Genomic DNA, 9087 nt, shown 5'->3' with positions numbered 1-9087 from the left:
TATACTGCCAGTCACTTTGACGTCCCTTTCGTAGGGGAATGAGGAAAACGAAATAAAATAAAAGCCTGCATTTCAACAGATTGTAATAATATAGACTTTTATTAGATGATAAAAAATATATTGTAATGTAATCAATGACCACTTGTATTGTGGCAATAAGAAAAGGCAATAAGTATTTTCTAAAATCAAATAAAAAACATGGTTTAAAAAAGTTTTTTTCAATAATGAAATAATAAAATGCTGACACTTTACTATCTGTCTCAGCTAAAGTGGGGTGTAAAATACTCAGTAGGCTCTTTACTAACCAAATATGTTTAGTTTTGGAGGGGGACTGTGGCGTACATATCAGCAACACTTCGTTCTCCACCCCCTCCATAGCCCCCAAAACAATAGATTATTATTAAGATCAGTTTATTGTTCAATTGCACACAAGGTCCAACTGAAATTTTACTTCCGCCTTTTAACGTCTTCCCTGTGGCTCAGTTGGTAGAGCATGGTGTTTGCAACGCCAGCATGGTGTGTGCAACGCCAGGGTTGTGGGTTTGATTCCCACGGGGGGCCAGCACAAAAAAAAATGCATGAAATGAAATGTATGCGTTCACTACTGTAAGTCGCTCTGGATAAGAATGTCTGCTAAATGACTAAAACGTAAATGTTAACCCAACCCCTCTTAAAGACACACACACATACATACGTATACAGTGTGGCTGCCCACCTCTCCAGAACCTGTATACAGTGCCTTCGGAAAGTATTCAAACCCCTTGACTTTTTCCACATTTTGTTACGTTACAGCCTAATTAAATCGTTTTTTCCCCTCATTAATCTACACGCAATACCCCATAATGACATAGGAACAAAAGTTTTTTTTGTGCTCATTTATTAAAATAAAAAACAGAAATATTACTTTTAGATAAGCATTCAGACCCTTTACTCAGTACTTTGTTGAAGCACCTTTGGCAGCAATTACAGCCTCGAGTCTTCTTGGGTATGACGTTACAAGCTTGGCACACCTGTATTTGGGGAGTTTCTCCCATTCTTCTCTCCAGATCCTCTCAAGCTCTGCTCAGTTTGGCCGGGCGGCCAGCTCTAGGAAAAGTCTTGGTGGTTCCAAATGTCTTCCATTTCAGAATGATGGAGGCCTCTGTGTTCTTGGGGACCTTCAATCCTGCAGATATTTTTTGGTACCCTTCCCCAGATCTCTACGGACAATTCCTTCAACCTCATGGCTTTGTTTTTGCTCTGACATGCACTGTCAACTGTGGGAATTCATATAGACAGGTGTGTGCCTTTCCAAATCATGTCCAATCAATTGAACTTACCACAGGAGGACTCCAATGAAGTTGTAGAAACATCTTAAGGCTGATCAATGGAAACAGGATGCACCTGAGCTCAATTTCGAGTCTCATAGCAAAGGGTTTGAATAATTATGTATGTATTTTTATTTTAGTATTTTTATTCGTTTAATACATTTTAGAATAAGGCTGTAACGTAACAAAATGTGGAAAAAGTCAAGGGGTCTGAATACTTTCCGAAGGCACTGTATGTACAGTACATATACAGGTTTTGGAAAGGTGCGGGGGGATGCCACACTGGGCGCCCAGGAGCTGTTTTGTGGGGGGTTAAGTGACTTGCTCAAGGGCACAGCGGCAGGCAATGGCATCTAGAATTTGATCTCTTCGGTCTCAGCTAAAGTGGGGTAGAAAATATTCAGTAGGCTCTCTACTAACCAAATGTGGTTAGTTTTGAGGGGGACTGTGTCGCATGGCCTGCTACTGCTGGCTGCTCTGGGTAGGTCGGGTCTCCTCCTCGCTGTGTACCAAGGCTAACCTTAATGTTTCTAGGGGCTACCTGGTTTATCCTGCCAGTAGCATATTTTTGGCTCAAAGATTAAGCCATGCAAGTCTTAGTACACATGGCTGGGGTACCAGAGCCGGGAGGCCCTATACGCTCACTACGCAAGTTGCTTGGGCCCTGCAAATTACGCAAGGGCCCCGCCTCCCCCTTGTGTCAAAGCGGGTGTCAGTGTTTACAACTTCAATGTGAGGAAGAAGCGGAACTATCCTTCTGGTCACGTAAAGAGAAAAAAAACACCGCACCATGAGAGTGAATTGCGGGAACAACAATCAGGTAAACTGGTGTTCTCTCCTCTCCAAGTTTGATGTCAGCAAATAACAGTAACGTGAAGTTGATGTGCTAGCTTGCAGTGCATCGCTCTCTAGTCTGTCTTGCTAACCTAGTGGGGCAGTGCATCTCTTGGTTTGTCTGTCTTGCTGGCTTGCCAGCCACTTCCAGGGCTGTGTTCTGTGACTTTGTGCCTGACAAAAGTGAGAGTGAAATATAACTATTTATTATGTTTGATAAACGGCAACGAGCAACGGTGTTTATAAATCGCAGCTCGGAAAAGATAACCGCTTCGCCCATGAACATGCGTTCATATGCACGTGCACGAAATTAAACTTTCCAGCAGCAACCTCTGTGGGGACCAGTCCAGACAATATATGGGCGTGATGGCACTCCTCATAGGTGCACATCATTTTAAAACAAGACAATGATTATCTAGTTTCTCAGTCAAGGTTTAGTTACAACTCTGGACTAATGCAAGATGGAAAGCAATGGATTGACATTGACTATCAATTTATATATTGAACTTAAAATATTGATTAGTTGGGTGTACTGGGCAATATGGATGCAATGGATACATCTAATATGGTTGCATCTCTCATAAATAATAACCATCAAGTATTCAGCCAAGCCATAGTATATATAGTATTTTATATTTTAAAATGTATAAAAGGAAATCTGGGGGAGCCAGTTTGAATGGGCCAGCTGATAAAATTAATCATAGTATTGCTATCTATAATTTACAGGTGCTATGCTTAAGTTTGTCAGTAGAGGAGATGCTGGATCATCAACCAGTACAAGCACAGACTCAGTTGATCCACATCCAGCCTCAACCAGTACTAACACAGACCCAGTACATCCGGCTTAAGCAAATACTAACACAGACCCAGTACAGTTGGCTTCAGCAAATACTAACACAGACACAGGTGAAGTACAGGCAGCCCCAGCCAGTACTAGCACAACCAGAGGTGTTCAGCCAGCATCAGATACAAGCAGCTCAGACCCTAATAGAACAGTTGCTGCTCCACCAAATGACCCAGCAGATTAGCCCCCAGTCTTAACAGACTTTATGAGGACTGAGTTAGTGCGCTGAGGTCCATTCAAACCAGGACTGGATTTTTCTTACCCTAAAGACAAGTCTAGAAGAGGTTTTCCTTCAGGCTTATTACAGAGACAGCTGTCAAATGGGGAAAAGATTACCAGGAGCTGGCTTTCATACTTAATCAAAAACAACGCTGTGTATTGTTTTTGCTTTAAGCTCTTTTATACAAAAGACTACAAAATAATAAAGGAAGGCGTGAATGACTGGTCAAACATCAACGCCATTCTGAAACACCATGAGGGTAGTCCTGAACACACAAACAATATGATTAAGTGGAGAGAACTTGATCTGTGCCTAAGTCGGGGACAGACTCTTGACCAGATACAAATGACAATTTTGGAGGCTGAAAGAAAGAGATGGCGGGATGTCCTTACACGTTTAATAAGTATCACCCAGTCTCTGGCTGAAAGAAACCTAGCATTCAGGGGTTCATCAGACAAACTCTTCCAACAAGATAATGGAAACTTCCTAAATGAGGTTGAATTACTGGCAAAATTTGACCCCGTTATGGAAAATCTCAGCAAAATTAAAGATGGAGAGACACATACTCATTACCTTGGGAAGCGCACACAGAATGAGCTGATACAGATTGTGAGTGACAAGATTCTGGAAGCAATAGTGACTCAAGTAAGAGAGTCAAAGTACTTCTCCATTATCTTGGACTGTACACCTGACATTAGTCACCAGGAGCAAATGTCCATTATTCTGAGAAGCGTGGCTTTAAAGGGAAAGCCAGAGATCAAGGAGCCCTTACTCAGCTTTGTGAATGTTGAGGTTACAACAGGCTTGAATCTGTCCACTGTCATCTTAGATAAGCTGAACGAGCTGAAGATTCCATTTGAAGATTGCAGAGGGCAAGCTTATGATAATGGGGCCAACATGAAGGGCAAGCACCAAGGAGTACAAGCCAGACTGCTCAAAATAAATCCCAGAGCCGTGTTCGTCCCAAGTGGAGCACATACTCTAAACCTTGTCATTGCAGATGCTGCCAAATCTTCAAAAGATGCAGTTGGGGTTTTTGGGCATGTGCAAAAGCTCTTTACCTTCTTTTCAGCTGGCACACAAAGATGGAGTGTTTTGAAGAAACAGGTGAACATAACCGTGAAGTCATGGAGTGACACAAGATGGGAGAGTAGGCTCCAAAGTGTTCATGCAATCAGGTATCAGGCTTCTGAGGTTCGGGAGGCATTACTGGAAGCCAGACAGACGATCAATGATCCTGTGGCCAAAATGGAGGTACAAGCACCTGCAGAGGAAGTTGGGTCCTACCGCTTCTTGATTTGCTGTGTCGTATGATGTGAGATACTGACAATGACAAACAAGGTGAACAAGCTCCTCCAATCCGCCTCAATGCAGTTGGATATCGCAGTGAATTTAATCTCAATTGCAAAGGCCTCCCTCACTACATACCGGGAAACTGGATTCTCTGAGGCCCAGACAACAGCCAAAAGCATTTGTGAATAAATGAATGTGGAGGCTGTTCTGAAAGAGAATTGACTGAGAAACAGCAAGAGGCATTTCAGTTATGAGGCTCCTGATCAACCAGTGACTGATGAACTGAAAAACCTTGAAGTCAACTTCTTCAACATTGTGGTCGACTCTGCTGACATCCATGGATGAGAGATTTGAAACACTCAACCAGGTGAAAACTAAATATGGAGTGCTGCAGAACTTCAGCACTGCCTCTCAGATGTCCAGTGAATCTTTAAAGGCTCACTGGATGGAAGTTGAAAACACTCTAACCTTCAGAGATGACTGTGACGCCAGTGGAATGGATCTGGCACACGACATTCAGAATTGACCTGATCTGCCATCAGATAAGATGACTGCCTTTGAGCTGCTTTCCTTTCTCTGTGAGAACAACCTGGAGGAACTCTATCCTAACCTTTGGATAGCCCTAAGATTTGCAGTCACCCTACCAGTAACAGTAGCATCGGCAGAGAGGAGCTTTTCAAAATGTAAGCTCATCAAAAGCCACCTGATGTCAAGAAGGTCATTCTGAGAGAGATAGCAGGAGAGCTGGCCAAGGACGGCACGTTCAAGAGTTTTGGAGAGAAAAGAAAGAAGGGATACTGGTCTGTAGTTGTTGACATGGGAGGGATCGAGTGTAGGTTTTTTCAGAAGGGGTGCAACTCTCGCTCTCTTGAAGACGGAAGGGACGTAGCCAGCGGTCAAGGATGAGTTGATGAGCGAGGTGAGGTAGGGGAGAAGGTCTCCGGAAATGGTCTGGAGAAGAGAGGAGGGGATAGGGTCAAGTGGGCAGGTTGTTGGGCGGCCGGCCGTCACAAGACGCGAGATTTCATCTGGAGAGAGAGGGGAGAAAGAGGTCAAAGCACAGGGTAGGGCAGTGTGAGCAGGACCAGCGGTGTCGTTTGACTTAGCAAACGAGGATCGGATATCGTCAACCTTCTTTTCAAAATGGTTGACGAAGTCATCCGCAGAGAGGGAGGAGGGGGGGGAGGGGGAGGAGGATTCAGGAGGGAGGAGAAGGTAGCAAAGAGCTTCCTAGGGTTAGAGGCAGATGCTTGGAATTTAGAGTGGTAGAAAGTGGCTTTAGCAGCAGAGACAGAAGAGGAGAATGTAGAGAGGAGGGAGTGAAAGGATGCCAGGTCCGCAGGGAGGCGAGTTTTCCTCCATTTCCGCTCGGCTGCCCGGAGCCCTGTTCTGTGAGCTCGCAGTGAGTCGTCGAGCCACGGAGCAGGAGGGGAGGACCGAGCCGGCCGGGAGGATAGGGGACAGAGAAAATCAAAGGATGCAGAAAGGGAGGAGAGGAGGGTTGAGGAGGCAGAATCAGGAGATAGGTTGGAGAAGGTTTGAGCAGAGGGAAGAGATGATAGGATGGAAGAGGAGAGAGTAGCGGGAGAGAGAGAGCGAAGGTTGGGACGGCGCAATACCATCCGAGTAGGGGCAGAGTGAGAAGTGTTGGATGAGAGCGAGAGGGAAAAGGATACAAGGTAGTGGTCGGAGATTTGGAGGGGAGTTGCAATGAGATTAGTGGAAGAACAGCATCTAGTAAAGATGAGGTCAAGCGTATTGCCTGCCTTGTGAGTAGGGGGGAAGGTGAGAGGGTGATGTCAAAAGAGGAGAGGAGTGGAAAGAAGGAGGCAGAGAGGAAGGAGTCAAAGGTAGACGTGGGGAGGTTAAAGTCACCCAGAACTGTGAGAGGTGAGCCATCCTCAGGAAAGGAACTTATCAAGGTGTCAAGCTCATTGATGAACTCTCCAAGGGAACCTGGAGGGCGATAAATGATAAGGATGTTAAGCTTGAAAGGGCTGGTAACTGTGACAGCATGGAATTCAAATGAGGAGATAGACAGATGGGTCAGGGGAGAAAGAGAGAATGTCCACTTGGGAGAGATGAGGATTCCAGTGCCACCACCCCGCTGGCTCGATGCTCTAGGGGTATGCGAGAATACGTGGGCAGACGAGGAGAGAGCAGTAGGAGTAGCAGTGTTATCTGTGGTAATCCATGTTTCCGTCAGTGCCAGGAAGTCTAGGGACTGGAGGGTAGCATAGGCTGAGATGAACTCAGCCTTGTTGGCCGCAGACCGGCAGTTCCAGAGGCTGCCGGAGACCTGGAACTCCACGTGGGTCGTGCGCGCTGGGACGGTGTGAAGCGTTTGTATGGCCTGTGCAGAGGGGAGAGAACAGGGATAGACAGACACATAGTTGACAAGCTACAGAAGTGTTGTTTCTTGTATTATTGTCTCTTGTGTCTTTAGAGAACTGTTTCACTTTGATATCCTTTTTCTTCTGTCCTGATTTTCTCTTTCTTTTCTTCTGTTAACTAGATATTCTTTGTTATTCTTCGTTAGCTAGCTAGCTTCTTCCAAAAGAGAAACACATGTCCTATGATGACATCATTGATGATTTTGCCTCGAGAAAGTGCAGAAGAGGAATATTTTGATGGTAAGATTTTAATTCAAACATTCAAATGTATACACACCTTAGTAACATTTACAATTGTATAGCAGAAGTGCATTTGTGTAAATGACTGCTTACATAACTATGTGACATACTTTCTCAATTTCTTCCAGACAGTCCAGATAGACTGGTGCCCATGGTGATGCTGAAAATGCCCAGGCTGTAGAGGGAACCAAAGTTAATCACACAGATGTATAGGTTTTATTTGACTCTTTTAAGACATATAGCTGCAGCCACAGCCTATAGGCTTATGTTTACATTGTATAGACAAAGCTAATTGTATCATATTGTGAGGACTGGACTAATTACCAGGCAGCAGAGCCAAAGCTCAGTGTTATATTTTATTATTTTCTACATTTGATATTTTCTACAATTTCTTATTTATGTTAATGTTAATATTCACTTCTCTTAAGATTCTATAGAAAATACTCTATTCAATAAATATTGTTTGTTTATACCTCATTCTGTTCTGTATAGGTCTACTTATTGTTAGGCCGATGGAGCAAACTGTTTAAAAGGAGGGAGGATTGTAGCGGGAGCACTGGGGTGTCAGGTGTGACTGTGTGACAATAGTAAATGGTTTACATGGCTCACGGGTCAGAATTTTGCTTCGGGCCCCAGGGAGGTCAGGTACAATGAAACTGCTAATAGCTCATCAGTTATGGATTCTTGATCACTCCAACGTTACTTGGATAACTGTGATAATTCTAGAGCTAATACAGATGTAGGATCTTAATTTGAGCCAGTTTGCTTCAGCAGGAAAATAATCCTACTGGAACAGGAAATGTTAATTATTTTGTGGATTATAATTAATAGACGTTCTTGTAGGGGTTGATACATTTCTCTTAAGTGAGAATCAAGTGGAAACTACAAACTTCAGAAGCCTTATCAAACCTACACTACATGTTTTGAATGTCCTGCATTGCAGGAAAGTTCTCCTGTAACAGGGTGATCAAATTAAGATCCTACATCTGTACATGCCAATGAACGTTGTGCATTTATCAAACCCAAAACCCATGTGGGGTCCTCTCGGGCACCCCCGGACACTTTGTGACTCTAGATAACCTTGAGCTGATAGCGTGCCCTTCGTTGCAGTGACGTTTCATGATAATATCTGATCTATCAACTTTCCATTGGTTCTTCTGTGCACACTATGGTGACCACGAGTAATGAGGAATCAGGGTTTGATTCCGGAGAGTGAGCTTGAGAAACAGCTATCATACCCAAGGATTAAGGCAGCAGGCGCAAAATTACCCGCTGCCGACTTGGGGAAGTACACAAAAAATAACAAAATAGGACTCTCGAGGCCCTGTATTTGGAGTGAACACACTTGAAATTATTTAACGAAGATCCATTGCATTTTTTCTAATATGTTTTAATAGTAAAATTTGACTGCCTGTTGTGTATTGTCCAACGGTGTGACATAATGTCCTACAGGTGATGCTGATAAATGAAAGAGAAAAAAGGTGTTGTCTTGGACAAAATGTGAAAATAATTGTTAAGCATGTGGCAGGTAACATCATCATAAGACACAAGTAAATTAATTACTTTTTCTCAAGGTTTGGCAAAATTACGGTAAATCTTACTCAAAATGTAATGGGGAGGCACTTGGTTATTGTCATTGCACAATAAAATAATTTGTTTTTTAATTGAAATTCCAGAAAATCATGACTGATTTAAAGACAGAAGAAACTAATAATGAGTACAATTCATTTTCTTGTCTATTTGAGAATCATTGAAAATGTATATATTTACATGAATAACGATGCCACCCCAGAGGACAAATTCAAAGCACTAATGCATAAAATGGTTTGTTAATTTTGATATAAATGTTAAATCATCGGTGGCCACGAAACATTTAGAATTGTTTAGACATTGTTTGCAATTTTTTTAAATTGTATATATATATTATTAAAAATAGAGGGGAATTTAATTTTGACA

This window comes from Salmo trutta, chromosome 12 (assembly GCF_901001165.1).
Source record: "Salmo trutta chromosome 12, fSalTru1.1, whole genome shotgun sequence".
Taxonomy (NCBI): domain Eukaryota; kingdom Metazoa; phylum Chordata; class Actinopteri; order Salmoniformes; family Salmonidae; genus Salmo; species Salmo trutta.
The sequence above is the reverse complement of the archived record's forward strand: the minus strand, read 5'-3'. Positions refer to the sequence as shown.